Consider the following 24,957-nt stretch of genomic DNA (forward strand, 5'->3'; position numbering starts at 1 on the left):
CTGCTATTAAGTAGAACACCGGGGGTTCATTTCCTCGACAATGTTGGGAATAATCGTCTACGGAACAGGCTATAATATTGACCGCCAGCGAGGTAGTTCCTCGTGGAGAGGCTGCATTAATATGTGCATCGAAATGCACCGCAATCGTGGATCCGTCGCTTGGAAATCGCGTCCATTGCAATAGAACGCGACGAGTTCCGATTAAAAGCGACGATCCGGTTCGGTCGGGACGGCGGGAATGGAATTTTTAATCAATCGGACCTCTAACCACCACTCGGGGCCTACTCGCTCGAAACTTGTCAAACAAATTCTCTCCTCCGACGCACTTTCGTTCGAGCTAGAGGCGCGTACGGTCTCGTCGACCGTCACGCTTTGTTTCCTCGCCTTGTTCCCAACGCGCGAACAACGCGGTGAAATGTAGCGGAAATGCACTAATGCGAGCCACGACGGATGAACGCGGGCTAAGCATTAAAGGTCAACACGGATCGATATAACGCGATAAAGTTAAGCTTCTCGAACAACCAAGAACTTCGGCATTAACCTAAAAGCTCCACGGGAAACAGTCTACGCTGCTCAAGTCCAGCTTTATAAAGCGACGCCGAAGTAATCGCGCCGATCGAATTACTCGTTGGAAATTTCCCTTCGATCCTCCCCCACGACTGCAGGAAACGGCCCGCGTAAACAACGAACACGAGCGGAATTTCTGGTATAAATGGCGCGCCAGTAATCGCGTCAGATATGGGACAGTTCGAGGCCAGAATGAACGGAATTTTAGTTAACCCGAATTTATCTCGTTTCAAACGGGAAATTAACTACGCCTGGATACCTCGTAACGTCAACCTTCTTCTACTCCGTGCAATGGGCGGTTCGAAACATTCCTCTTTCACTGGAAGAAACTTATCTTCATTTAATTTCGAAAAAATGCTTCTGATAGAGTTGAAATGGTTTCGAGTATGACATTCTCTATCGTTACAATTTTTACAGGTGAACGTGTAAGGTCTTCGATATTCCTTTTTTTTTTTTAATATAGCATGAGACGATTATATTAGTATTTAACGAGAATACTACGAATTCTTGCTTCAATTTTTGCGGTTCTGGTCAGATGTGCACACGAGAAACTCTTCTCATAAAATGAATCGAAAAAACACAAGTGTATACGAAGACGTCTCTCGAATAATTACCCTCTTGAATAATTCCAAAAATATTCGTCCTCCACTATCGTTCGATTTCTCTAAAACTATCGCGCGACAAGTTACATTCATCGCGATACAAATTTTTCGTAGCAGCAGTTGCGTTCGGGAAACGCAAGTTTCAAATTTTTCATTTTTTTCTTTTTTAAAATACCGGGTTGCGCGTGCCTTTCAGCAAAATTCAGCCGCGTCATTTATATTTAACGGACGCATTTTTTTTTTTTTCGAAAACCGCCGCTGGCGAAATGAAAATATCGAAAACTGATTCTTCGGTCGAGCTCTTTTTAGCGACGAGCCGAGAATTAAACGTCAAAATGCAACACTGTAGGCAGTTTCCGTCGGGAAATATCGTACGAAAACTTTCGGGAACGTTTGTTTACGCGGTTACGGTCGCGGGAAGAAATAAAATCGCGCGTTCTTTGAATTGTTTTAATAGAATTTCCATTTCTCCGAGGCGACTCGGTAATCTCGACGCGGTCGCCGCAGTTTTCCGCAACGACCTCTCTCTCGTCATCTTTTTACTGCGACGAGAATTGGGCTAATAGTAAGAAGTGCTAATTAGGAGGCACACTAGCTGCACACTTCGTCCTGGATTCATTTAAATCTCCAGTCGAGCTTACTACGATCGTTTTTATAATTGAAATGAGGTGGAAACGGTAGAACAAGCCGAGAAATTGAGATGATGATTCGACCAGAGTATCTGGTACGATTCGCACGTTTTCGCAAGCACGAAAATGAAAAAAGAATTTGGCAAATAAAAAGCTTTAGGTCATTTACGATAATAGGTACGTGGAAATGAACGCCTGGGCATTTTAGTACGTGCCTGTAACGAATCTACGGGAACCATCGATCTCTCGAAGACGATTTGCGCAAATCGATCGATGATATAAGCTGGCCTAAACGACCGTAAGCGACTTAAGCGGTTAATGATCGCGAGCTCCGTTCAATTTGCAGCGCACCAAAACGGTCGAGGATCGATCTTAATACATACCCCCATGGTTCTAATGATGCAAATGGCATCGAACCGTACTATCCATACTAAGTATTGTTTTGCATAAAATAATATTAATTCTGGTTTCTATCGAGTAGAACAGTTACATCAAAATTTCGATCGCTGTTACATTATCTATTCACGAACGATTCGAAGGCAGGAATCGATCGATATCTCCATCGCCGTCGACACTATCGAAAACTTGCACCAAACAAAAAACTTTTCAAATGCAATTCCTGTCAACTTTTGTTAGATGCATTTTTCCTACAAAAGCACCGCGAAGCGAAATATTGCGCGTTCTATGGGGCAAATTGGAAAAATTAGTCACCGCGGACAACGTTATTAAATTTTCGAAGCAATTCACCGATGTTTTGCACGTTCCAATGAACGATCGATAATTAGAGAATCGTCCAGTAAAAATTTTTGCGCGAAATTGGAGATACGAGACCGACATTATTTGTGTTTGCTACGTTTCCAGATCGGTGCGCGCGGTCTGATCAAAAACGGTCCGTTTCCACTTGTCCGATGACGCGGCGCTTCTTGCTCGTTAATCACGCTTTTCTTGCGACCATCGAGTTTTGCTTTACAAGTACGACCGTGCACGTTCCCTTCCCGTTTTAATTTACAGGGAAAATCAAGGCATCGCCATCGAGAAAGCGTTCCTCTTTCTTTCCGTGCTTTTTACCAATTTTAACCTCGAGATACGCGACACATTTAATTATTCACCAGTGGTAATTACTTTCGCGACTTCAGCTATCCGAGGATAACCAAGGAACAAGCAAAACACGACATTAATTAACCACGAGAGCAAATTTTTCAGCTTTTTAAAAGCCGGTATTGTTTATTCTTGTTGACTGCGAGAACTCGCCGAAACGAAAATTAAATCGTGGCACTTTTTTTAATTAAATCGTATGCACAGCTATTTGATACGCGCAAATAACTGTACATCATGTGAATCGTTTGCTGTCTTCGGTAATAGAATTCGCACTCGATTAAATTTTTAATCGTTCCCCGAAGCATTCGATGCACTTTTGCACGCTTACGTCGAATAGAGTCTCGTTTAATTTTCTACACCACCCCTGCGTTCTTTTAACGTTTCCTCGCGATGCAACAGTGTTGACTCTCCTATCTTATCGTCGTTTCATTCCAGAACCCGAGTTCCGATTTCAATTCTCTCGCGTGTAAATAAAGTTTAAGCGAAAAAGTTGGGCAATAAATTTTTACGCGAGCGATACTCCGAAATCCCCGTCGCTACGTGCACAATTTTATCCCCTAACGATATCGGTCGCTGACTTTCGAATTTATTTTTATATCGGAATCAATCGCTGAGAGAAGATAAAAAAAAAAGACGTATTTAATTCCAATGCAATATCGATTCAAGACGAATATCTGTGTTCACGCAGGCAAACGTTCGAACGTACTTAATATCCTCGTCAGTCTAGCGAGCGCGAGTGATGAATAGGTGTTCGGTGAACTTGCGCAGCTTTAAAATGTCAGAAACGGTATTAGTTCGCGTGCTTTTCTTACGGACAAGACTCCGCGTTCCCCTCGTTCGTTATTCACATGTAAATAGGTCGAACAAGTAATTACAACGCGCTAAATTGGAAACGTTTCGGTGACAAAATTGATCAACTAATTCAGCCCGGAGAAGACGTTCGCGAATTAACATAACAATGCTCGTACTATCGGCCTTAATTCGGTTTCGGTGAAATAACGGTCGGAAATGTTTCACGCCGGCGACAGCGAACTTCCGATAGTCGCGAGACTCCAGTTCGTATAAAATCGCGAAGAATAACTTCGTTACGCAGGATTTTACGCGCGAACGAGCCCCCTCGGTTGTAAATAAGCTCGTATTTCCACGTTTGCGTCATCACCCGTGCATTTTCCTCTTCTCGAAAATTCGGGTAGGGCGTCGCGAGTTATGCTCATCGAACTTTACAGGCAGAGACGGCTTTGGAATTTTTTCTTATCATTTTCGCAAGATTATCGTATCTAGCGTATCTCGCTTCCACCGCGAAGATGACGTTGTTAGAAATGGGTTAATTGGCGGTGGTGGAAAAATTCCTCGCCTAATGGAGCACGGCGGTCCGAGTGACTCGTAAACAAAATTTTTCCGTCGTGTACATTTCGAGAAACAAAGTATGCCCAATGTTCAATGATGGAGAAAGGTGGAAAGGAAACAACGAGAGGAAAATAGAATCGCGACGAATGGTTGGACGAAGAATGGTGGCAAGATTTAACGATGCCTGATTTATAAAGATGAAATAGAGATACGCGTTGCAACAGGCTGAAGGGGTGACACCGCTTTGGTCGTTTAATTAAAATTCAGACGATCGGGCCATATTTAAGTCGAAAGAAGACCGGCGAAGATTCCTCTTTTTTTTTTTTTATTAGGGAGTACACGTGTCCATTTCGCTCGGAGTTAGTTTTATAAATTATTTCATCTTCACCCAGCGCGACGTTAATCCTGTCTACGCGTTTCAACGGCGAGAACAATGCTCTAGCACCTACCCTCGAATTTAATACGCTTTTATTATCCTCCGCGCGAGCGCCGGGGGCGACGTTCGTTTATGCGAGAGATTTTGTTCGAGGCACAATTAATTAGCTCGTTACGCGAATTTATTGTCTCGCGAATAAGAAGGATGGTCGCAAAAAAAAAAGAAAGAAAAAAGTAGAAAAGTAGCGTCATTTCGCAACGAACACCGCGGTACAATCGGAAAGGCAGTAATTGCGTGTTTTAGAATAGGTACAAAAAAAAATGCAGAGGTTCCTTTCTCGCGAAGCTTTGTCCAGGTGTAAAATAATACCTCTGCGCGAACTCTGGTAGTTAGACTGCGGATTTCGTGTATTTATGGCGCATGTTAATGCCGAGGACACGTGGAAAACGTGCGGGGAATATATTTCATTAATTAATGTAACAGTATTAGTATTTCATTCTGCGTATGTGCATGTTTCACGTTTGCGTACACCATAAATGCATTAATTCCACAGTCTAGCGACTGTATTAACGCAGCCTGCAGTTAGGCGAACGTATAGAGTAACGAAGCGGGACTAAATAACGTTGAACAATAATCGGTTTATTTCAAGAACGATAAAAACGACACACGCCAGTCGATTCCACTGAAACGTCGCGGTCGAATTCGTACTTATTAATTCTCGAGTAAATTAGGGCTGTCGATTAAACGGTCCTTGTGACGCGAACTATGCCCGAGCATCGCGTGAATTTTGCGTTGATTAAATCGACGGGCGGGAACTCGGTCCCAGTGAAAGTGAGCTCGCGTTAAGTTGCCGGCTTCGCCGAGTTGCAAAGTACGTGAATTCTTAATTAGAATGTTCGCGATACCGGTAGACACGGAGCAGTTCGGAGTTCGATGTATGCGCCAATTAGCAAGAGAATTCTCCGCGACTGGGTTCGCTGAGCACATTTCCGCGAAAATTACGCCGAGATCGCATCGGCCCGGCGCGCTCAAGTCGAGCATCTCGAGTTCCGGCGGTTCCAGCGATGGAAAAACTGCATTCGGCACGCAGGACGAATTCCGTTGCGTTTCTACGGCTTCTTGATCTTGGAAAGAGGGAGGGTTGGCGAAAACGATCCGATACATCTTTAAGAGGGAAGTTCGCGAGGTTTATAAAGCTCGGACAAAGTTACAAAAGTAAATGTCGAATGTTTCTACAAAAAGAAAGAAGAATTCATTCGAACTATTATAATATACATAGAATATAGAATGCAACATATAATATGGAACTTCGACAATTGATTTTAAGGGCTAAGTGTCAACGACAAGAAATCCTGATAAAATTCGTAAATTTTTGCATCAGAATACAAAAGTATGTTATACGACAAATGTTCGATTCTGAACTTTCCAATCGTCTCTCGAGACGAAATTTTAGCCCTGTAGACATTTCCATGTGAATGTTCCATCAGTCTGTCGGTCAACATTCAACGCTAATAGTTTTCTCCATTGATGACCTAATTGAATGTTTCCTAATTTCGTCCTCCCCTGCGAGAGATAAAATGAAAATATATAAAAGACAAAGAAAGGAATCGAGAATCATCGCGGAATCAAGATGAACAGCCCTTGGGTGTGCCGCGGAAAAGACATACTCGTAAGTATGCTGTGCAGGACGCTGCGGTATGGGTCGTTTGTCTCAAGAAACAACCCCGCAGGGCGAGCCCTTTGTAGACCGGGTGCTGTTGGGTGGTAACTTCTGCACGTTTCTGAAACGCCAGGTGACTACTGCTAAGAACACCAAAATAATATGACTGGAAGTGTTCCTGATGGCCCCGCAAGGCCTCGACGTACCGTGAATGGTACCACGGGGTTGATTATTCCCCGGTCTCTCTCAAAACCACCGAGTTAATAACACTCTGCACAGAAAACTACCGTGACCTCGTCCACGGGTCAGCGCTCTTGATAAAACCACACCTCGCAGACGTTATCTGCTCTTCACTCGCAGATGGATGAACTTCGGACTGATTAAATTCTCCGTGACTCAACAAGTAGCCTTTATGGTCGAAGCTTTGGCCCTTTTTTAGTCTACGAAGAACTCTCTTTTAGTCCGAAGAAGACCAGAATTTTGCGCATACGTTGGCTCCAGAAAACGTGATCTAATTTCAAAAACTTCTAACACGCTGGTCGCCACCGTCCAGTGTGAGACAATGAAGATATATTTGGATAGAATTTTTTTAATCAAATAGGTTGAAAAATGAAGTACGACGACGTGAGTTGTTTTTACAACGGGTCATTTAACTCTGTCCGCGGTTTTATGTAACGCTTTTTTGTCTCTCAAAGGCCTAAGCTCGGTTCTCCTTTTCATCCCCGTGGATGGTCGCTGGCATCTAGAGCTTTTCTAACCCACCTTCCGAGCTTTTACTCGCGTAACAAGATCACGACAGCCCCTCTGGCACGGCTAAAACTTATCTCTCTCTACCTCGTCGCCCCTTTTTCACCCGTCTCTCCTTCCGCGTCGGTCTACAACTCGTAAGAAATCCGCCCGCATCGGTCTCATGAATACGGAATAATCTGGCAGGGAATCACTTTTCCTGGAAAAATGTACTCTTGAAAAATTACTGCCAAGCGCGAGGCGTTTGGGATGGGTTACAAGCTGCGTGACACCCTCCTTTGGAACAACTGCGACCGAATATGTTTTTCGAGACCGTTCGAGGAATGCACGCGGTGAATATCTCGAAGTAGTAGAATTGTTTCGAAGTAGGGGCTGCTGCTTTAGTGTCCGAGAGCGAGGTTAACCTTTTCAGGGCAGAATTAGTTGTTGGGAAAAAGAGAGATTCGTTAAGTTTTACCTCGAATTGGAATACGTGTATAAATTAGTAGGAGTAATAGTTGAAAGTTTTATTTGCTTCAAACAGTGTCCGGGCGAGATCGTTGTTTCTACGCGTGGCGAGCTTGAAAATTAATGGCGCTACTGTGGCGCTTTAGATTTCCTGTGATTTCACTGTAACGCTTTTCATCTTCTGACCTCGCTACTACGGCGCTTTCCCTCTTCTCTGGCGCCCCCAGTCCCGACGCTCGTACCCTCGCTTCACAAACAGGCGGTAATATAAAATGCATCTCCTTGTTTTGCCAACTCGTTACTCGGTGCTCTGCTGTAAATCCTTATCAACTGACCAGCCAAGGTTACTCATTCGTCTATCTGCAAACTGCACTAGAAAAGTTTGCAACAGCGTCGGGTAACTCGGTCTACGGGTAACTAACGGGTAGCGGTTATTAAAAATACATTTCACCTCGACGAACGAGTCCCGGGCACGAATTAGGAGACGAATATCAAAGCGCAACGGGCGCGGATTTACGGTCCGCGGGGTAACGAAAACGTTTCTGACAACCTCATTGCGTGGAAGATTTAACGTGGATATGCGAGATGAAATTATCCTCGAAGCTGCGCACTATGCATTCCGAGTGCCCGGACGATTTATCCCGTGGCGGTGTCTTGGGCTCTTTTAATCTGGAAACGTTATCCCGAATCGCTCTTCTAGAAAATTACAGACGTATCGCCCGGGCGAGAGCTCGAATGAAGTTATTAAATTCCTTAAGCTGCTGGATACAATTACTCTGCTGGCCTGGACAGCCAGGTATTTACGTCTGCGTAATTAACGAGCCGGAGCTTTTGATATTTATGGCAGAATTAAAAGTTTTCCTTACTCGAAAATTAGAGACATTACGGGGAGCAAACATATATACGATAAAATAATTACAATGTATTACAGAACGAAACCTGAACTCTTTACGATTCAGAAAATATCCATCCTCCCTGGAATAGCGTTTTAAAACTGCGCAGCTCCAGCTACTTGTACCAACTTCAAAGTTATCGCGAGACACTCGGAAAATATGATCCGCGTAACTTGGACCGCACCATCCCCGTGAATAATATTAACTTTCACGTTAATTACGCGCAAGTATTAAAATAACAGCGTCCGAGGAGTATCATAGAGCATTTTCTATGCTAGGAATATATACATTCCACGGTATATTCCGGAGTAATACTTCCCGTGCAGTAAATCGCGAACGAAATTTTTTTGAAATTCTTCTCTTTTTTTCTCCCTCGTCGACTAAGTGCTCTTGGAAAAAGTTAAATTTGTTCCGTTTGTAACGAGAACTCGCTTCTTGCCCCGCCATCACTCCGGGCATTTTTTTTTGACGCGTATCTTTGAGAACCGAGTATAAAATTAAAATATATCCCTCTGACGTCTGGGGAAAAGGTATTCAAACGACGATAGGGGGCGGAATAAAACTCCCTGTGTTACCTCGCTTTGAAGCTTTCTGATGAAAAGTGAAATACTCCTCGGTTACATTTCTTTGAAGATTGTTAGTAAACAGATGCGAAACGAGTTCCTTCAATTACTTCTTCGTCGCTGACCGTCGCGGTTAAAAGAGTTAAAAGAGATCAAGATGAATCTTCCGTGTCACCACACACCGTTTCAATTTTGGACAATAAAGTGCGCGAATATCGAGTCGATATCTTGCCCAATGGAGGAGCGGTTAGAATCAAATGTTTTCTCTGTTATTTTGGATAGGGAGTTAAATTTACATTGGGGGAATATTCAGTATCAAAATATTTCTCGTAGCAATAGTTTTAATTTACCTGCTAAATCAACCAAAAATTTCTTCACACGTTGAGTGCCACGTCAGTCATCGGTGACCGACACTAGCTTTTTGTCCAATTTAAATATTGGAAGGTTGGGAGAATCGTAGTAAAAATTCTACAGATTGCTAAATCGGTAATAGTTGAGCTATTGAATTTTTATTTTGTATTTATTTCGAAGCTTTCGACCGTAGTATTATTCGAGTTCTTTCCTTTTTGATTTTCTAAATTGATATTTGTTCTTCGTTATATTTCATCGAGGGTGCCAACACCGTTCAAATGTATTCATACTCAAACTGCTACTTAATTTACTCTAAATACGTGTCTTATACTTCGAACAAAGGAATTCATTCCTTGAAACAAAAATTGGAATTTAAATGACAGCTAAAACGAACGAAACATCGCCAGACCTCAAGTTTGATCAAATTTCGTCCGTTTCCGTGGTCTGGCGGGTGCGCGATAAAATTCGACAGGATCGAGGGTGTCCACGCGGTGGCAAAGTTTGATGAACAGCGTCGTGGGCGACAGGAATACGAAAATGAAGCGAAAGCGCAGCTCCCGCGAGTAACTTTTACAAACGCGCTTCAAACGTACCGATCGTTTATCAACAGGGAAGCGGATACGCGTCTCTGCCATCTTTCAAACGATTCGAGCGACGTCGGAGGACGAGCCAACGCGGATGTAACGTCGACGAAAGGACGACGACAGCACGCTGAAAATGCTCGTTAACCTAGGGCGAGCGTCGCGAAAAACTATCGCGGTCGTCGTTAATCTGGCCCGTAATTGCATCGCGACTAATTAGCGACGGATTTTCAGTTCTTTTTGCACGCTGCGGGTCGCTAAGTTGCAACCGGTACACCGATTCCTCCCTGGCAAAACGACGAAACTCTCCTTGCCTCGTCGCGTTAAAAATATCTTCGCAATTAAGCGTCCTGATTAATTTCCACTCCCGTCGTTTCATGGAATTATTGTGTTCGATAAAGGAAGCTTGCTGTCGAAACGAACAAAGATGGACTCGAAGGATGGAGTCAGTCTTCATCGCTAGGGGTTTAATTAACGACGCCACAATAAGCTTCGACGTTCGGGGAAATTAAAATCAGATTATACGAAGCAACAATGCGAATAAGTTGAACAACCTCGTGGAAAGACTTCGATTTATTTGCGTTGTTATTTTTATTCCTGTAATTTATAATAACGATCAATTGAAGGGAGCGTGGACGTTGTTAAATAAACCGCTCGGAAAAAGAGCGAATGGTTCGGTCTGAAGACTGCAGGATTACTGTAGACCACTCGCGACGATAATTTAACTAGAATATAAAATGGACTCGCAGCTTCAATGGGAAGTTTGTCTTTTGATTAATAACGAATGTTCGCAGAATTAACGTTGTCTTCGCTACGTTTGGAAAATCCAATTTAAGAAATGACTTCGTCGCTCGTGACCGGATGTAATTTGTTAAACGAACGGTGCAGCACCGACGTCATTGTCGCTTTTAATAATGAAAAGTGAACAGTGAAAATATGTCGAGATCGTGGGTTCGTTAGTTTCAGAAATATCAGTATCAATATTTCGATACACTGACAAAATCGTCAATCTCGATCGTCAGAAAGCACGTCCGAGCTTATTGATTAACGAACAAATGGCGACCATTAATCAGGATCATGACGAATCAATCATCGACGATAATCGCGGTTAAAAGTGATGGATCGCTTCCCCAAACGCAGCCAAAGAACTGTCTTGGCGACTACCCGAGACAAATAAATGGCGTAAAAAGCAGAAACGGTCGAAGAAAACGAGGAGAACGTTCCGATACGAAAGCACGTTATCGCCAATAATGAGGGTCCGCTTTTACGCAATTATCCGTATCTCGTGGAAACCGCAGCAATTCATAAAATATTTTCGACTCATCAACGTTAATGGAAGAGCTCGGTTTCATTTAAATTCTTTCCCAACCGCGATCTCGTTTCGCCGCCTCAGAAAATAAAAGAAGACGGCCGTGCAGAATTCACTGGCAAACAGAAAGCAATTGTTAAGGATTCGTTTCTCGTAAGTTATTCGATCTCAACAAACATCTCGCGTTAAAATAGAGGAAAGTTACAAATATAACGCATTTTTAACGTTATCCGAAAATTTACATAAAATAACAGTCGAATCCTCGGAATTTATATTTATCGAGTTGTGAATTTTTACACGTTCAATCTGTGTACAGTTATACATTCACTTTTAATTTCAATCGGCGAACACGTTTCTAATTATTAACTGGAAGTTTACAAGCAAGAGTTGCGTGCTCATTTACGGTACAAAGCGATTTCAGTGATTTGAAAATTCCACATAATAGAGTTCTCCAGCTTATCGGGCACGGTGTTAGCTGCTTGCAACGGTTAAATTTATCAGTAACGTAATTATGATAGCGTACATGTTAATTAACGTTACAATTATATTTGGTGCTGTATCGTTGCCAGTTCGCTACTCCATTTGTATGGAAATTAATAAGGAACGAGAGACCACCCTTCACTCGCGTTCATTAAATATCTCTAATTGAATACAAATTTAAATTTATCATTTTGCTTGCTTCGATGACAAAATATTAATCCAAAAGGGAATAATAATGTTGGGTTGCTTGGAAAGTAATTTCGTATTATTGCCACCACAATGATTGATTGTATCTTCGACTAGCCAACTTTCGTTCTAAATGGTATTATCATTATCGAACTGTGGATTTTCATGCATTCATAAGAAGAAGTACATTTACAAAGATTTTATTTTGCATAAGGATTTGCAGTGCTAATAGTTATATATATTACCAGTCGAAGTTTCATGGTTTATTTGTAAAAAAGTACTACCAATTATTGAATTATTTATGTATCACGATAAATTGTTTTTCTTTCATAAGCAAAACTACGAAATAACTTTTCCAACGAGCAACCAAATGGGTCCTCGTTGATGGAATCAATTCCTCTGCGACGCGCACCGATCCAGGACATTATTTCAGCCGTCCAGAGGCTTAATGAAAAATGAAAATTTCAATTGGAAACGTGTTCAATTCCGGAGGCGGTATTTATTTTTATCGGACTGCCGCGTTCATTATTAGAGAAGAAGTACACTCAAGTGCGAGTTCGTTTCAGAATGCGCGTCAAGTCGGGTTAAAAGCACGGCTCGAAACAATCCACGTTTGTTTGTACGCGAAATACGCCAATTATTACGGCTCAGTTCGCGGCAAAAATAATTGTTATGCGAACGAGCTGCAGTCTCGCTTGTCGATCAATTTCGCACGTTTTCAAATTTGCACGTGTACGGGATGCGCGAACGTACCCGTTGCTCTTCGTTTTCCATCGCCCTCGTGGAAAGTTGCGAATACATTATTTCGTAAATAGCGATTACTTTTTTGTAGTCGTAGATTCATATTTACACACGGTATTCGATTAAGCGAGGAATTAAAAATAGATAGACAATTTTCGATTTCAAGATTAATTCACGTTTTATCATTCTTTCGGATAGAACGAATAAAACTGTTTGATTAAAGTAAACGATAAATTTTCGCGGTCACTTTGCTCGAACGTCAAAGAAGCGAAGTTGGAACGTTTGAGACGAATAAAAAAAAAAAAGGCGCACAGGTCCCAAGAAGTACTATAAAAGCTATAAAAATTGCCATTCCCGGTCTGTACACCTCGTAAACCGCGTTTTTATCGCGGCAATACTATCAATCGTTACTTCGTATGACACACGGTCTCTGTCAACGGTGCGAAAACATTTTTTTTTCCAAAAATACCGATGCTCGAATTCGGGACGCAATCTCTCCAGCCTCCATTATGCACTGTTTACCGCGCTCCTGTGGGACATCCGGCGTGAAATAATTAACCGGTGACCAGAATCGTCAATCTCGAGCGGAGCGTCGTAAAACTTTGCCGGCTCTCAGTTATTCCGCCCCTCTTTCCAGAGATCCAGTTAATTAAGACGACAGTGGCGCGCGGGAGTTTTGAAATTACAATGCAGGGGGTGGGTGGGGGGTGGGGGAGGAGAGAGGAGAGGACGGGGAGTAACTTATGAAATTCTGGGAAACGCGAGATTTTACGGCGACCAGGCGCTAGGTCAAACCTATCCCGGGAGCTGGGTTCGCGCTGTATCGCAATTAATGCAGCCGTGTAATTTAGGAACATTCGCCTGTAATCCGCTCGAACGCCTCCGCATAGCATGTGCTCGTTCAGAGACAATAAAGGGGGCGCTGAACACGTTTAATTCCGAATCTTAATACCCTCGGATTACGCAACCCGGTAATATGTAAACGAATTGAATTTCTGACCTACTGGCACCGTGCGAGACGATCCTCGATCCTTTTCAATCGCGGTCCGTTCGCGTTCGTTTTTTCAGGTAACGCGGTGGTAAGGGGACGATGCAACAGTTGACGCGTCGTAGGACGAATCGAATTTGAATAGAAAATTATTCGACAGACTCGTGCATCCTGAACCGGTGCAAAGGATACGATTTCTTAACCGTCCTGATTAATTGATCGAAAGCTCGTTAAAACAACACGGCGCGCAACCTCGGCTTCCGTCGAAATGCATATATGGGCTGATCGTGCCCGCCGAAGGGTCGAGTCTTTCCGCGAAAACCGATGTTTGTTCGAAACACACGGAAACCAAGCGAGGCGCGTGAAAATAATTATGAACGTGCTCGAGGATCGATAGTAAGCGTCGCGACTCATTGGTCGAACGTATCACGGAATCGGTAACGGATATTTGGAGGTTCTAGCGATCACGATTAATCGTCTGGGGGAATGATGTTTGCTAGAAACGTTAACCGCCGTCGATTCCAGTCATCGGATTGGCTGCAACGTTCCGCTCGTTTGTTTCCTAATTAGAATGGCAACAGGTTTGCATAAACGATTTAACGTAAATAGAATTCGCCTGTGTACGTAAGAACTGGCCGAACGTTGTACAGCTTCGGGAATAATGTTTGAAAATGGATCGACGCGTTGCGAGAAGCGGTTAATTATCGAATTTTTCGTGGCATTAGAACGAAGTTGGAGTAGAAGTGAATTTTCAACGGAATGTCGATTATAGAAACAGGAACGGTCATTAAACTAAAATCAACTTCAACCATCGTTCTATCGATGGTGGATACAACGCAATTAGCGAGGGAGGAAATTGCTATTATGAATAATCGAATGAAGCACTTTAATTCCGATCAGAACGTCTCTCGTGGAAATGGAAACGGATATTCAATTCAAATTAACTTTAGACATCGTAGACAGTAGGCTTTATTAAAGAACACCAAAGCTAGTTCACTTGAAAAAGAGGAGAACTCGAGTATTTGCAGTTTTCAAAGTAAAAAGTAGGAACGTGAAACGTAATAAATATTTCATGCTCGAGACTGGGCATTTATCATTATTTATTTGTCTGTTCGCGAGCTTTTTTGATATCTCTACTATCTCGTTCTCCGCAGTCGTATTTTTTTACCCGCGGAAGCGAATCGTGAAACTACTAATAATATAGAATGAAAGATCCGTGAATATTCCTTTTACGAATTCGTCCGCCTATATTGTCACGGTTGGTTATAGATCGACGTAGCGAAATTAAAGCTAACGTAACAACAAGTTGAAAGCAATTTCGACCACATGAATTTTGCAACAGCCCGAAAACGTTGCCTAGCGGTTGCCAATTGAGTGTAGAACGCAGATGAGACACTACGTAGATGGAAAACGAATTTTCACGCTTGGTCGTTCGCTATTTGTACAAAACATGTTTCGTACTGTACCAATACAGAGATAAATACGAGTAAAAATAAAGTTTATATTTTCTTCATCAAAGAAATTTGCCCAAACACTGAAAAGGACTCTAAGGACACCTCAAAGATCCTCCTGATGCCAACCTGCTCGATGACTCTCCATCGAAATCAAACTGGGAATTCCAAATCGTAACAGAGTTTCTAAGAAGACGACATCCCTAATCCTCCCTAATCACACAATCATCCACGTGAGGCATCTAACAGGTGCACTGTCCATGTATGAAAGTGTCCAATGGATTCGCTCGAATTAATTAGCAGGCTGGCTGATATCGTTCGACGTATAGCCAGGGATCGCGTTAGAGGATCGCAGGTTTCGAGATACAACCTGCCCTAATCCTGTAACATCCCTGAAACCACGTAATCCCGTATCCCGTTACCCACGCTCGCGGGATAACGTCAGGGAAGAAATCAATGCAAGGTTCGTCAGTCGATATTCGTAGTAGCCTCACGTCTATCCTCGCAAGAACGAGCAACGCTCCCTCGACGCTGTGTAAACTGAATTTCGACGATTTCTGGGGTACCTCCTCGTTGGGAACCGATACTCGAAACACCGGGACGGAGTTTTTCGTCGCGAACCGTCCACGGAAATCTTTTTTCGGAGGCATTCTTTGCCTGCGGCTAAATTCCTTTAAAATCGCGACGAAAGTTCTTCTTTTACGATACAGATTTTTGGGCGAGGAATAACGATATTGTTTATAACGATCGTGGATACTTGGGAATATTTTGTTATAATCAGGAATTGTGCACATGTGTACATATCTGATGGAGAGTATCAGGAAGAAATAAACCATCCTTGCTATATATATATATTTATTAATATTGATAAGTAAAGTAATACATAAGAAACGTTAATTATATATTTACATGTCGGATCGGAACTAACTTTTGGGACTCCCCCTCTGTACCAACTTTTTAAACTAAATCTAGCGAGTGATCAGTAATACCAACAATATCGTAAAACTTTTAATTTTTGCAATTCTCGAGACTTGTATGTTTCCTCCGTTGTAAGTAACGACTAAAGGTGCTTCACTCCGTGACGTATCACGGGTTCTATCATCCAGGTATAATCCTTAGCGTAATAAACAAAACGCGCGTTCGCAGAGATTAATACGCGTTAATTGGCAATTATAACATTTCTCACAATCTGTAGCTTGGTAATCATCTCAGCACTAACGATTTTAATACCAGTTGAAAACGAAATTTCTCGATCCGCCCCCGAGCCACCTAATTTCGGTATTACAAATCCAAAGCTCCAATTACCAGATCGCCCTTCCATTTGGTTTGAAAAAGAAAACCGAGTAATAACGACACGGATTTTGGAAATTATTCGTCCATGACTTTGCGCCATTCGAACCGGCAATTTTACTCGATTCGGAGAATTGGCGCAGTTAAATGATTATTTTTGTTTTCGTCGACACGTTAGAAGACAGGTAGAATTTCAAAGCGATAACTGGAAAACATGGGCGAGTGCGCGAAAGAAATAAATCGAGGCTTAAACACGAGCGGATCCGAGATCCCGTTCTCGTTTCCTTTTCCCAGAAGCAGCTACGATGGCATGTTTACGAGAATTACTGTTATCGATAACACTCGAGGGGTTGCTGACAGCGTCGGAAGCTGGTTTCGCCGGAAATTCATGATTTTTCTTACGGCTCCACGACAAATGATCCTCGAACGTACCTAACGTTTTTCTACACCATCCTATTTGCTTGAATAGTGTAACGCGTGGGTCGACTTGAAAAGAAGCTCGAAGAATCTCGGTTCAAAAATAAAGTACTAACTGAAGTAAATAATCTCGACAAACAATTAAACGTTTTTGGTTCTACATATTCGAAAATAAACAGAAAGTGTCGGGTGAATCGGTAAAACAGAACGGGGTTAATAAATCGTTACGACCCGGAATAGTATTCTATTAAATCGAACGAACGGTTTAATCGTATAACAATAAATATACAGCTGTTAATTTAGATCCGCGAAAGAGTTAAATGGCTATTTCGAGCGATACGTGTATTCGGAATATCTCTAAAAGATGTTCGACACGTCTGCCCATCCATTCCACTGTAGAATCGAGATCTTCGCAGCCCGGAATAACAATGGTATTGATAAAATGAATATATATTGTAGGTCAACCTGTGCGTCACATCTATACGGTATACGTTGTAGAGCATTTTCTATACAATTGGTTTTCATGTATAAAACAGATTGCGCGTATCTCCATCAAAGTGGATTTTTGGAAACCTATGTTGAGCGGACAGTTTTTCATTTATTTTTCGTTAGTACCGGGCACGGTGATTTATAAAAGTGCAACGATACTTCAAAAAACAAAACACTGATACGTGTAACGAATATATCACGAACACGAACCGTACGTATCAGAGTTTCTGAGTTACAGAATATTCCAATTTTAAGTGTCGACGCCAGAACTACCGACCAGATATTTTTAACTTTTCGCATCACTCAACTATTAGGAACGGATTTACCAAAGTTTAGAGGCATATAACCACAATAGAAACTTAATTTCATTAAAGAATTAGTTTACTTTCTCTTTTTTTCTAATTTTAAAGATATCGCACACAAAGACTCGCGCTCAGTTGTTTCGTATGGCAGTGTCTGTATAAATAGACAACTTTATTTCTTATATCTAGTCGATGTTGTAACGGTAATAGAGCAAACTAGATCTTGCACACTTACGTAATGCAACATGGAACATAAAATATCGAATCTTGGTGGTCTTAGTGTTAAATATAACTTTCTAAAATTTCAGAAAAATTCAATAAAGCACGCGCGAGTCTGGTCCCGACTTGAAAACGGAATTATTATCATAAGTCCTCTCGATGCCCCGTTCTGAAAAATTCCGCGATTACTCCGTCTTAAAAAGCTCTCGAAAGGGTCCTACAGCCGGCACAAGGGCGACGAAAACAACTCCTCGAAGCACGATGGGAATCAAGTACACCTGAAAAACACCTCTTAAACGTCGAGATATTTTCTTACTGAAAACTAAAAATCCAGCCGCGAGAAACGCGTAGACTCCATGGGGTGTTTGTCGCTAGAACTCGAACTTTAAGCATACTAAAAGAGCCATTGGGCAGCTGGGCGAAAGGTAATAATTTTATTAAAAGCGAGAGAAATAAATACCAGCGACAGATTTACTTTTACGTGGCGCGTTAACTAAAACAGCTTTAATTTTTCAGCTCGGAAAATTGTAACGCCACAGAATGGAAAATTTCCGCAACGGGAGCCACCGATAGAATTGTCGCGGAAATTTCCGCGAAATGTTGAATCGTTTCCTTTGTGCTGTCGATTTTTAAAACGACCACTGACGACGACGTTGCGGGTATTAATTGTAGTTTTTTAATTCTTTTTACGTATCGTTAGCGATGCCAATATTTTCGTATGATTTTTATGATACATAAACACTTGTTGATCCGGTAGAATGGAAACTAACGAAAAATATGAAATATTTTGAATTATTCGGTCGGCAAGTGAAACCAAATATCAGAATTTATTATATGATTCAGTGGGAATTCGAAACATCGATATTTGTTAAGAATTCTAGCATTTCATCTGATTTTCGTCATACACAACCACTTGTTGACCGCTCGAAAGCGGAAATTATTAAACGAAAATACGAAATGACTGAAATTATTTGGTCGATAACTGACGCAGGAGAATGAGGGCAATTAGATCAAATATTAAAATTGATCATACGAGAGAGGATTCGAAAGACATTCATACGTTGTAATAACGTAATAATGTAATAATGACATCGTTTCAATTACAATTCGTTGATGGCGGAGCAAACCGTTTTGCCATGGACTGTCTCGGTGAACGTGGCTGCGATTTCATGCAATCATCATTCGGTCTCCGCGAATTATCCGCAGAGCTGTCTGCGAGTTTAAAGGAGTCGAAAACTGGAGACGGCCGCGTTCATCCGATTACGAAAGCGGCTTGTTTCGCCGCAATCAAACTCTTAACTAGCTGCCGTCCGCGATACGATCCCCGATGGCTCTTAAAAGTGCAATTCGCATGAGCACGAAGTGAGAATCCCGCGGCTGTGAACGGTAGGATGGGTGGTACACATCGACGTTGGAGATTTTCCCGCGAATGGCTAAATAAACGAGCTTCGTTTCCTCCCTGTCGAGTGCTTCGGAAGGCATTCGCGGAACCTCGATGCCGACAAACGTAGTTTGCATCCATTTTCAGTTACGTAATATATACCAGTCTTTCCGGTTTGTTATGCGCGGCTATATCTAACACGCGTGGCTGCTATCCACCCCCCTGAATCGGAAACGTGCAGCGTGTACATCAGATCGAGTCGTATATTGCTTCCATTTGGCAAACACTACGTTTTTAACTCCGATTACGTTAAATTAGTTACTCGAAAACTCTGGTTTATCGCTACAAACTCTAGGGTTTGTAAATAATAACGAAATGTTCCCCGCGAACCCCTCGGAGAATTGTTTAAGTGACGAAAAAGGTGACAGACAATGATGGATAAATCCAGGAAGTGCGACGAATGGACAGAACTTCGTGCTGGATATCGTTTCGTCCTTGCGTCAAACGTGAGGCGCGTTGCACCGTCGTTACGAAGAATGGTAGGACTTTTTTTCTAAGCCAATTTACTTTCTATTATACAATATTTTTTGCTCGAAGACTCAGGCTAGCTTCAGGGTAACATATCGAACGATAAATAGAATAATTGTATAGTTTGTGATACATCGTTCGCTATCCATCTTTCAGACGATTCTATCGTATTTGAGTCCGACAGTGCTGCATTTTTTGAAACTTGTAAAATCGATCGTAGAATACTAAAATCAAAGGAAATCAAATTTCACTATAAGCTCGCTATTACTCGCGACGAAGGAAATTTTTATAATTTCCACTATTACACCAGCATCGAATAAATTTGGGACTCGTAGAAACGATAACAGATACGTACCAGACGTTGACAGGAAAACTTGACAACTCGAGCAGCGTTGAAAAATGAACTCGGTCATAGTCCAGCGGATTTCCCGGAGTTTCTGAAGATTCGAATTCGTTTTCTTCTCGAGGGAACTCGGCATTCTCGCCTTTCGTTACATCGTCAACGCTGAGAACCGACGCGACGAGTTTGAAATTAAAAGACGAGGACTCGGCAATTTTCTTGAGACCACTTTTCCAAGTTGCCAACTTTTCCGACTCTTCTTGTCCCGCTCGTGTTTTCCACAGGAAATGCTTGACCCTCGCGGCATATTTCGAGTTTAAATCAATTCACCGAGTCGCTCATTTCTGTTGCCTAAAGCGCTTTAACTCGATGCCTAGACTCGGGATCCTTAATTCCGTCTCTTGGCGAACAAATTTCAAAAAAAAGTGGCTCGTTATTATCTAAACGTGGCTCAGTCTAGTTCGAAGTCAGGGAAGTGGGTCGAGAGGGACGACTTATTCGATTATGAGGGGGACCGATTCTGGCGGAATGACCAAGCTTAACTGGCCGTTCCACGGCGCGGCACCTGAAGACTCTTAAAAGTGCAATTCGCATAAGAATGAACGACCCCACGTACACGTGGCTCCTGAGCCCGTCGGAATAATTTCATACGACCGTTCTCGGTAAGTAAAAGGTTCGCGGGGCCATTTTTCGAATTTCATCGACCGTGAGGGGAAAAATGACCGCGATTCTCGGACAATGGTCACGTCCACTCGGGTGTATGTGAAATTCAGCTGCGTTATGAAAGAAACGTTTGGTGAAAAGTAACCGTAACACGAGCTGACGCGAGGAGGCTGTAGACAAATATGAATTTATTTCATTTCCTTACATGTACTCGCGATCTATTTAACAATTTATTTAACTAGTCGCGGCTCGCTATCGAAGAAGAGTGAATCCATCGAGAAAATAATTCGTGGAACATTAATATCACAGCAAAATCATATTCCCCATCATTGTTTAAATAATAAGTCTTGTTAATAATTAATTTAACTATCGTCGAATGTCTCGAATGGATACTTATTCTGAACCATAATTGTTATTAATGTTTAATCGAACAATGAATGATACTGTATGTATAAAAAATGTTTAATTACGTCGGAGATATTGAGTTTCAATTGTTCCAATCGATAGATATTAAAATATAGAAAAATACCTCACGATTACTTGTTTAAATTTTATTCTCAACTCTTCGTGTTCGGAAATATTAAATCGCTAAAGTCTATTCAAAATTCTATTTCCTTGCGGTATTAAGTCGCTAGCAGGTCTCAGCCATAATTAAAGCATTCAGTTCTTTAAAATTCTAACAAATCGTTCACTTAACAACGAACCAAATCCTTCCCTAATTAAATTACACGATTCCCCGATCTGTAAGCCAAGTCACGACGTGTCAAAGCGTCGAACGACGTGCCTGGGTCGAACCTCCCTGATCTCAGTTTCCCTCCCTGTGGATGGCGAACGCCGTGATCGAGGGAAATAAAAGAAAGTATCGCGGGAACGACGACACGGACGAGTCTCGGAATTCACCGTGGCGGAGTGTATCGGGGAACGGGAATAATTTAAAGAACGGGATTCCCGCCCAAGTGCCCGAGTTCTTCCTTTTTTCACGGCGCGCCCCTTAAACCGGCTCAACGCGCGAAGAGGAAAACTTTTTTGGGACAACGGTTCCCGAAGTACGTACTTCCACGTCGTAAATCTGCGGCGTGCGGGGCGTAGGTCGCGGAGAGATTGAAAGGGTTTGGAAGGCTCCAGCGAAAGAAGAGAGTCGAATCGAGGAAGGCTTCCGCGAAACTTTCTTTTATTCGTCGTGGCCTCGTCGTGGGATAAAGGAAAGAGGAGGAGATAAGGATGGCGAGGGAGGGTGAGATCTTTGGGAAAAGGATCGCATCGATACAGGGAATTTAAAGAGAATTTTTAAATTAAAATAAAGAAGGAATCGGCGTGTCAAAGAGTCCTTTGAAGAAGAAACTATGCAGTTTAATTTACCGCACGGGGATGTGTTTGAGGATTGTTCGCAATTTCGAACATTTTTCTGAATATCGAACAGATCGTAGAAACTTGTTGTGATTCTTCGTGTAAAAACAGTTAGAAAATATCCATGAAATTTTGTAATAAAAGACTTCGTTTTCGCAGGAAAGTGAACCAAGTACACGTCTGACCATTCTCTACCGTTTCTACTTGCTCTGCAAAGTAACTCGTCTCTATCGTAAAAATTCGAGTCAAAATGTAAATGGTTCCCAACCCGGACCGTTTGGACGCCCTGTACGTAACTGCGAACATGCACATCACCTAGGAACGAATGGGAAGAATCGGAAACGTGGCGAAATCGGAGAACGAAAGCTCGCAACCCTTTCGACAGAGAGGGGTAACGGACAATATTTGACGTAGTAAAACAGGGAGAAGGCGGAAAAGGAGAGATGAACCGGAAGAGTCTCGCAAAATTGTCGGAGATACGTCGTCGAATGGGGAGTCGAGGACGAAACGTCCGCGAGGTGGAGGAGGAAGGGTTGGAGAAAGGTGGAATAAGGTTACAGAACCAGAGTGCAGATAAATGCGGTAATCTAAGTTTTTCCATCTCGCGGGACGAGTAACCTCGCGAGATGACCTCCGACGAGAGAGAAGCCGTCTGAAGGGATCCGTCCTGATTCTCCTTGGCGCACAGCTGCGTATGTGGAACGGAAATCGTCGCTGGTTCCTGTTGGAAACAGAGAAACAGGGCTCACGGGCGCTGACGAATTAAGCAGATTTTGAATTACGTAAGGACGTGTTTCCATGCTGCGATATACCGAGACACACGGTCGAAAATTAATTCCGCCGTTGGCAGACGCGTCTCGACGCTCCTCGTTCCCGTCTCCGGATCCGCGCAGTCCTTGGACGCTCAGAGAAAATTGCGATATTTTATTCAGGCGACCCTTGAGTCCTTGAGAGGTTACGTAGGAAGGCTAAAACACACAGGAACTTTGATATGAATTTGTTTGGAATATATCTTCGGTCAAACGGTCTGTCTTTGATTTTATTAATATATTCAAGTGTACACTTCCAGCCTCGAGTTCTGGAAATTGTGTCGAAACCCTTTTTAAAAATAACGGAAATACGGTGCTTCGGGAAACTGCAGTTATTTTCAGTCTGTATAAAGTGGAAGCGCGTCTGACCATTGCTCACTGTTTCTACTTGCGCTCGGAGACTCCGCGTATCAATATTTTTATATCAAACCACTGTGACTCTCGACTCGCCCACTTTATAAAACTCTCGACTGTTTCACGCTGTCCGAAGTAATCACTATGTACCAATTAAATTATTGTTCTACTTTCAGGGCTTTCCGTTCCTGGAAGGACGTTTTAATAGCGAACAACGTCACGTTTGCTACGACGCCAAGCTGCTGGTTCCGCGGAAAACCGAACAGTACTCCAGGGAGCGCGGGAAAACAGGTAAGTTTAAATCCAATGTTCTTCCAGCGAGAAGGTGTTACCGTGCACTGCTGAAATCACATTTTTGAACGACTTTTATACGCCTTATCTCGTTGTCTCCCTCAGAACACTGTCTTCGTTACACACTCGGAAATTCGAGTTCATGTTTTCCCCACACATTTACGTCTGTAAGTAGATTAGCTGGAACGTTCGGTTTATCGAATGAGCAATTCTTTTCACAGTCCTATAGACACTATAACCGAGGTTTCTTGTGAAATGGGAATACCACGATATTTAAACACTTTCTTATCGGTCAAAGTATGCTTACAGTCGCTTCGGTACATTTTTGCCAGGTAGTAAAGAACCTTAAAATTTTCATTTTACATTTCGTGGTAGAATGGACGATGATAAACATATTTCAGGAGCAGGTCACGATAAGTAGACAGGTGTCGTTTTTACGTGTACCGCGTTAGAACCCTCTCAGTCGTTAACCAGACTTTACGAGGCTAGTTAAAACCTCTGCACTCGAACCAACGTTTCTTAATATTGATTTATAGAGACACGCGCGTCGGTGACATTCCACAGATGTGTCTTGACTCTGCCGAGGATCGCGATCGACGCTGTTAATTTTACGTTCAGCTTTGATGGTACCACAAAATTAACGAACTAGGACACTAATAATTTCGAGTTAAAATTTCAGCTCCTTTGAGGATTTAATTGATAAGGGAATTTACATTGAAAAGGGTGCATTATTTGATGGCAGATTCGGTGGTGGAAAGCATTCTACATTGTTATCTTAAAAATAAAAGCAGAGGCTGGTGTTCTTTTACAATTGATTAGAACTTGAAAAATGCAGGCAAGCATCCCAAGTATTTTTATTTAATGATCCTACGTTTTTAATGAAATACACACAGTACGTAATCGAAAAATCCTCCAAAATAATAGCGAAGAAGTGGAGTCTCCCAGGACTCGAATTCTCTCAGTCTTCGACATCCCCCTTTGCTTTTTGGTAGTCGGAACGTCGAAGCAGTGCATGAATCCCCGTAGCTCGTTACGATAAATTACAGCAAGGGAAAAGTGCAGCGGGTAAGGAACAATGCAATTCCAAGCGGGGACGTTTCATACGTGGCTGAACGACGCGAAGAGGGTCGGCAGTCGAGACGTAGCGCCATCTTAACAACATCTCACAGGGTGCTCGCCCGTAGAATTGCATTTTGTCGTTTAGAGCGAGTGCTCGTAAAAATGTACGCTTTTTTTTTACGGTCAGTCCACCGTAACGCGCTGCCCCGCTTCGCTCTTTCAACCCTCCCCTGGCTCGCCTCTGCCCTTGTTTCCCTTGCGTTTGTCAATATAGACACCGACGACGGTCAGTAACGGGGGCTACAATCTTAGGCAGACCCGTCAGCGAAACGGGGTTAACAAGATCAACGTGCGCGACGTTATTGCGAGACAGAAATTTCGCCCTTCGACCCTTTGAATGTTAGCGCCGTTAACGCTGCGAATTAATCGGCCAGGTGTCATCTTCTTGGTTG

General features: G+C 42.5%; 1 long non-coding RNA gene across 2 annotated transcripts in view; it reads left to right on the forward strand.

Annotated features, from left to right (window-relative positions):
• LOC128881439 (uncharacterized) overlaps positions 1-24,957 on the forward strand; it is a 152,808-nt gene that overhangs the window by 105,895 nt on the left and 21,956 nt on the right. For both annotated transcript variants that reach the window (XR_008458070.1, XR_008458071.1), the window contains one exon: positions 23,332-23,446. This is a non-coding gene — a long non-coding RNA (uncharacterized LOC128881439). The remainder of the gene's footprint in view (positions 1-23,331; positions 23,447-24,957) is intronic.

Source organism: Hylaeus volcanicus, chromosome 8, assembly GCF_026283585.1.
Source record: "Hylaeus volcanicus isolate JK05 chromosome 8, UHH_iyHylVolc1.0_haploid, whole genome shotgun sequence".
Classification (NCBI taxonomy): Eukaryota; Metazoa; Arthropoda; class Insecta; order Hymenoptera; family Colletidae; genus Hylaeus; species Hylaeus volcanicus.